Source organism: Cygnus olor, chromosome 2, assembly GCF_009769625.2.
Source record: "Cygnus olor isolate bCygOlo1 chromosome 2, bCygOlo1.pri.v2, whole genome shotgun sequence".
Lineage (NCBI taxonomy): Eukaryota > Metazoa > Chordata > Aves > Anseriformes > Anatidae > Cygnus > Cygnus olor.
In genome coordinates this window covers 75465873-75471872 of record NC_049170.1, presented here as the reverse complement: position 1 = coordinate 75471872, position 6000 = coordinate 75465873, and the positions used below count along the sequence as shown (strand labels likewise).

Genomic DNA, 6000 nt, shown 5'->3' with positions numbered 1-6000 from the left:
AGAATGAAGGCAGAAGGCTGGCTCACTCCCCCACTCCTTTCCAAGCTTCTCAAGGTGCTGCAGGGGTGACCAAGGTGCTGCCATTGTCTCTCTTGAAACACCTTTCCACAGATCAGTGAATCTTATGGTCTTTCCATTTTGTGGGCCAGAAAGCTATTTTCGTCTGTTGAAACTGAACTCATAGTTGCAGGAATGTTCATATTTTGTAGCAAAAAAATGTTCTTCCTGTTGGTTTCAGTGCTCTGTTCCCTTCAAGGAGATGATAAATAGGCCAGTCCCAGAGGTACCGGAGACCAAGCTGCAAAACTATTTGTCAGGGGAAAACAGGGAGACTTGGGAGGGTTTTTTTTCCACATGGTACTTTCCTTACAAAAAAAGGTTGAACTGATCTGAGCCCTGTGGAGTAAGCCAGAGAAAGCCTGCCCCACAGCATTGATTATATTACAAGAGCTCTATAGTGCTTTTCTGAGTTCAGTAAAATGCCTGGTATCTGATAAGTCAAAAAGTGTGTGGCCAGTACTTCTCCCATTGCTGAGTTAAGAAAACTGGCTTGCTGCTTAAATCCGTCCATCCCTATGTTCACTTTTTCCTTCTGGGTATCTGATCAATAGAAGAAGGACTGTGACTTGAGAAAATCCATTTCTCTTGGATTTTCTCCAGAGCTGCATGTGAACTAGTACTGATTTTGTAATAGCTGTCTGTCGTGCTACATACGCAGCCCCAACCATTATCAAGTCAACAGCTTTCAAAGCACCCCATGACTGTCACAGGAAGAATAGAATCTGGTTTTGTAATCTTTATCTCATTTAAAAAACACCATGCCTTTTTTGTTGAAACTGAGACCCTTAGTACTTAAAATTGTTAAAGATCCCCTGTTATTTAATGTTGGATAAGAGATTGGTTATAGGATCTAGCCAAACTCCAGATCGATATAAACAACCAAAAAGTCTAAAACTGATCTGTAATATTGCAGCACTAAGTTAAACAGTGCATATTCATATGATTTTTTTTTTAGCGGAAAATAACATGACAGTTTAAGTATACCTGATTTTAAAAAGCTTCAAGGAGTTTCAAGGCAAAAGTGACCATATGTGCCCAAAATGCGATATAAAGGAAGGCAAGTACAAATTAAAAAAAAATAAAAAATTGACACAATCATGAGTCTAACTAAAGCCATTTCCTGTTTCTGATATACTACTGTGTTAGAATATCTTAAGTTGCTTTTCATTTTTTTTGTTCTGACTTTTAGTATAAATTGCAAAATCAGTCTCTCTGATTTGTAATTTCTTCTTAACTCTCTCATTTTAAACATTAATATTTGCATTTCTAAGAGTATTCATTATTATAAAGAAAACTATACTGCTCAAAGTAATGATTTGTTCCTGTTTTCCAAATTGTTTTTCCTATGACAAAATCATCATTTCTCTTGCCACTGTTGAATTGGTAATGTTGCTTTCTGTATAGCAACAAATTGTACTCGTGTGTCAGGAATATGCATCAGTGGCTTTTTCTCTTTGTACACAAAACGAGTTGTTTTCTCATTTTCTATTTATCATCTCTAAAAGCAAAACTACTTTCATGTTAGTGCCTTGATGCAGCCAGATAACCAGCAGTGAACCTTACAAACAGGATTTTCTAAGTACTTTCCTGACTCAGGGCCCTTAGGTCTGCAAAACCTTTTCCAAGCAGAGATAAAAGTAATTCTGTGGTTTCTACTGCCTTGGTGATGCTAAGGCTTTATGTTTTTGTTCAGTCCCTACTCTGAGAAAAAGAAATGGAAATTAAGTAGTAAAACCACAATGTAAATCAATGTTAGATACCTGACTTTTATTTATACCTTTCAGAAATTGTACCCCAGTTCTGCTCCTCCCGAATTAGAATTTCAATTTGTCACATTCCATAGAAACTTCATCTGAACTTTGATTTGACATAGTTACACAATTCATGTTTTCAGTGATTTTTAGTGTGAAATTAAATGCGACCTTAAAATCTGAGTAATAGTTCAGAGGAGTTGAATTATTTAAATCATATTTTCATACTCCCTTTGAAAACTGGAGTAAATAAATTTCCACATAGACCACAGGGATAGCTTAAGCCATGGTCAGCAATAATTGACTGACCTGTATTTCTTCAAGGGTGATGATAACGTAACTAATTTCAGTAAATGTCAAGTTTTTGATAGCTGCTTGGTAGCTTCCCAGTGAAGCAGGCTGGGAGATCTCAGTGGCAAACAGTTTGCGAAGATCAGTGATGTTTGGGGTGGCTCCTGGTGGAGGTTAAGGGGCTTTCTGTCTAAAGAAATTTAAACTTGATAGGCCCTGAGATGTGTCTGCTGGGAATTCCTGACTCGCTTATCTTGACATGGAGATCAAGAAATAGTTGTTCGCTCAGAGCTTCATCATTCACTTGAGGCAGATATGAGAATTCCCTATGCTTACTAGAATCTACAAAGCAGGACCATATTAGGGTGCAGAAGTCAGGATCACTGTTGCACTGGTGAACCACACTGTCAGGAGGAGCTGGAGGAAGGGAGGTTGAGGAGAAGGGTGGCTTAAGGAGTAAGTTGAGGGGAAGCTGAGACATGACACCACACTGCTACTCTCATCGCTGAGGGCTCTCAAGAGGGTGAACCCACTGAGCAGCCTTCTTTCTTTCTTGCCTATGCTGAACACCAGCTTTGAAGAGGCCTTTATTAGAGGGTGGTATTTTCTGTGTTACTGAAATTCTTGACTAAAAGTCAGATATTCATATCTGAACCTCCACTGTAGTCACACAGTGAAAAGTTGGGACAGTATGTTAACCACATATTTTCAGCCATGCTTTCTTTGAAATCCTGTGGTGATAAACTGCAAATTTATTATCTAGCTGCTATGCATGAAGTATACAATTACTTTTGATATGGGAATAGTAATAGAAGATAAGATTTATTGCTACTCTGAGAGGCTGATTGCATAGCTGTGAAGTGACTTCTGATCCTGGGAAGTAAAGGTTAAATGCAAAGCTACTGGACCAAACGTTGTCAGAAAGTTGGAGAAAAAGATATTGCTGCTGGGTTTAGTGGAAAGAAAATCATTATTTTTTAATTTGCTGTAAGTAATGAATGATAAATTTTACTTCTGAAATACTAGCTGTGTTTCGTGAATGAGGAAAAGAGAGGCTATAAAAATAACACAGCTAGCAGCTGAATGGAAAAAAAAAAAAAAGATTAGAAGCAGAATTTTTTCCCATTATGATGTCAGGCTCTCACTTCATGCAGAAAGCATCATCCAGTTGTGACCTCATGGACTGTAAGACTTAACTTGAAAGCACTGACCAAGCAGTCAGTGTTGTCACCTGAAATGGCAGTACGACATTACTCTTATCTGCTAAGGTATCGCTGCTATCTGAAATGAATGCATCTAGCTTATTTCCACACTACTCTGCACTGGTGTGGTCATGCCTTGAGAATGGTGTGCAGTATAGGCCCCACAATATAAGGACAGAAAAATATTAGCATCCAAAGAAGGACTACAAAGATGGCTAAAGGTCTGGAGGGGAAGGTGTATGAGGAGCTGCTGAGGTCCAGCCCAGAGCAGAGCAGGCTGAGGGGAGGCCTCATGGTGGCCTGTAGCTCCCTCACACGGGGAGTGGAGGGGCAGGCGCTGAGCTCCGCTCTCTGGGACAGCGACAGGACCCGAGGGAATGGCATGGAGCTGGGACAGGGGAGGGTCAGGCTGGGTGTTAGGAAAGGGTTCTTCACCCAGAGGGTGGTCGGGCACTGGGACAGGCTCCACAGGGAAGTGGTTGTGGCACTGAGCCTGACAGAGTTCAAGAAGCGTTTGGACAATGCTCTCAGATGCATGGTCTGATTTTTGTGTGGCCTTGTGTGGAGCCAGGAGTTGGACCTGATGATCCTTGTGGGTCCTTTCCAACTCAGGATATACCATGGTTCTATTCAGTGCTGTATTGTAAAATTTAAAAACCTCACAGTACAGGGCTTTCTGGTTATGTGATGCCTTGTCACAATTTAAATGCCAAAACCATTTTTGGTAGAATTCAGTTTTCCTCAAAGACTAATTTTGTACAAAATTTTTGCTTTCTGGTAAAAAAAAAAAAAAAGTTCTGCTGGAAAAAAATCCAAGCCTGAAAACAGATTTTTTTTCTTTTACATCTACAAATTTATAAATACCTGTAGCAGAAAGACTTTGCAGCTTAATAATGTCAACATGTGATGCTATTTCATTCCTTGTTCTCCGTAATCCAGCTTCCCTAGTCACTGTGAAACCTACATCTCCTTGCATTGCAACAGTGCAACACTGTTGGAATGTCTGTCTGCATGCACAAACACAGAAACCCATCATCTGTTATCGTTTTGGAAGCACTACTACTGGGAAGGGGGAAGTGGGGAGAAGGTCCAATAATTCCCATTTAAAAATTTTTTTTAGCCTTATTGATAAGGAGAATGTGAGAGGATATGGAAGAAGAAACTTCGTACAAATGTTCAGTGAACATGAAGTCTCTTGAAATTTAAAGAAATGGTTGGGTTTATTTTCCTGGTGATGGGTATCTTTTTGCTTTTGAAATTACTTACATCTCATTGGTAAACCTCAGAGCAAATGAGTTTGACTTGGTTTGCTGTCAGTTCAGTGACTTCAGTCATACTTTCAAGGCTTTACTATGACTGCACTGAACTGTACAGATGTTAATAGCAGCTTTCAAAAGCTGCGATAGGTTTGGTCTCAAGCTGTCACTTAGGACTGGAGTTCTTGTAAACAAGTTCAGCAGATGTCTGTGTCATCATTCATGTAATCCATTCTGCAGAAGCATTTGTTTCTGTTCAGGAAGGCTGAAAACATGGAGCATTTTTTTTTTTATGTGTAGGCATGCAATTGTGTAGTTCTTGCCCATGGAATACCACTACATTTGACACAGCATTTGGAACAAAACAGTATAGCCTTGACAATAAAATGAAGTTTAATATATAAATCATCTTACTGAAGTTAGTGATGTACTGACTTCCACATGCTTCAGTAAGGACACTTGTCAATTCATGGTGTAAGTATTCATTTAATTACTTACATATAACTTCACTAGCCATGTTTTGATCAGCTGAAATCAGAGTGAAGTAAGGTTTTATAACAAGTATCTTCTGATTAGTTTTGTATTTCTAGCAAAAGTACTTTTAACTGTGACAAAGTCAGTGAACCGGAGAAAGGAGAAGGTAAATAATTAAAAGATAGAAGAACTTAATGCTGCTGTGATTTTAGGGTTACAGTGTGCCAGACATTCATATTCCTTGGTACTACCAGTCCCTCTGAAGGAGAAAGTATCGGAGTAATATAATAAACCAGGACACTAGAGAATTTAGCTTTTCTGCTTGACACTGGTGTATTAGTGTAGCCTTCTTTTTGCTTCTCTATGCCTGCTTTTGAAATGCATGCGCAGTGGGCTCGTATACTGCTATGCCCAAGTGCACATGTTGGAACTGTTTCTGGCTATGAAATGGGAATTGTCTGAGAAAGAAGCTCCTTGAATTTTCATTGTCCATCCAAAATCTACAATGTAGACATAATTCACTATTTAACATTTTGCCTCTCTCTCTATATTTTTTTAATCCATGCATGCTGTCCCATCAAGGTAGCCCAATAGCTCTGGCCCAATAAGGGTAATTGGCATCAGATACAGTCCAGTGATCCCTAGACAAGTCCTTGGTGGGGCAGGGCTGAGGCTGGGCTGGGATGTCAGCATGGCATAATTGTTGCTGTTGTTCTGTTCTTTGGAATGATGAAAGCCTGTCATCTGAGTTTATCACTTTCTTCTATTCGTTGTGAACATTAGCACAAGGGAACAGACTGATAGCACTGATATAAAGTACATATGCACAAAAATTATCAGTATTGGGAGAATTCCTCCCAGCAACAGTTAATTATTCAGACACCGTTCAGCCTCTGAATGCGTGGTTCTAAGAGGATTTATCCATGGTAGTTTGAGACCTTATCCTCAGTCTGCATCTGTAAGTCT

At 39.5% G+C, this 6000-nt stretch overlaps 1 long non-coding RNA gene across 2 annotated transcripts in view; it reads left to right on the top strand.

Annotated features, from left to right (window-relative positions):
• The first annotated feature begins 3293 nt into the window (after positions 1–3293).
• LOC121065875 overlaps positions 3294–6000 on the top strand; it is a 38646-nt gene continuing 35939 nt past the window's right edge. For both annotated transcript variants that reach the window (XR_005817369.1, XR_005817368.1), the window contains exon 1: positions 3294–3370. This is a non-coding gene — a long non-coding RNA (uncharacterized LOC121065875). The remainder of the gene's footprint in view (positions 3371–6000) is intronic.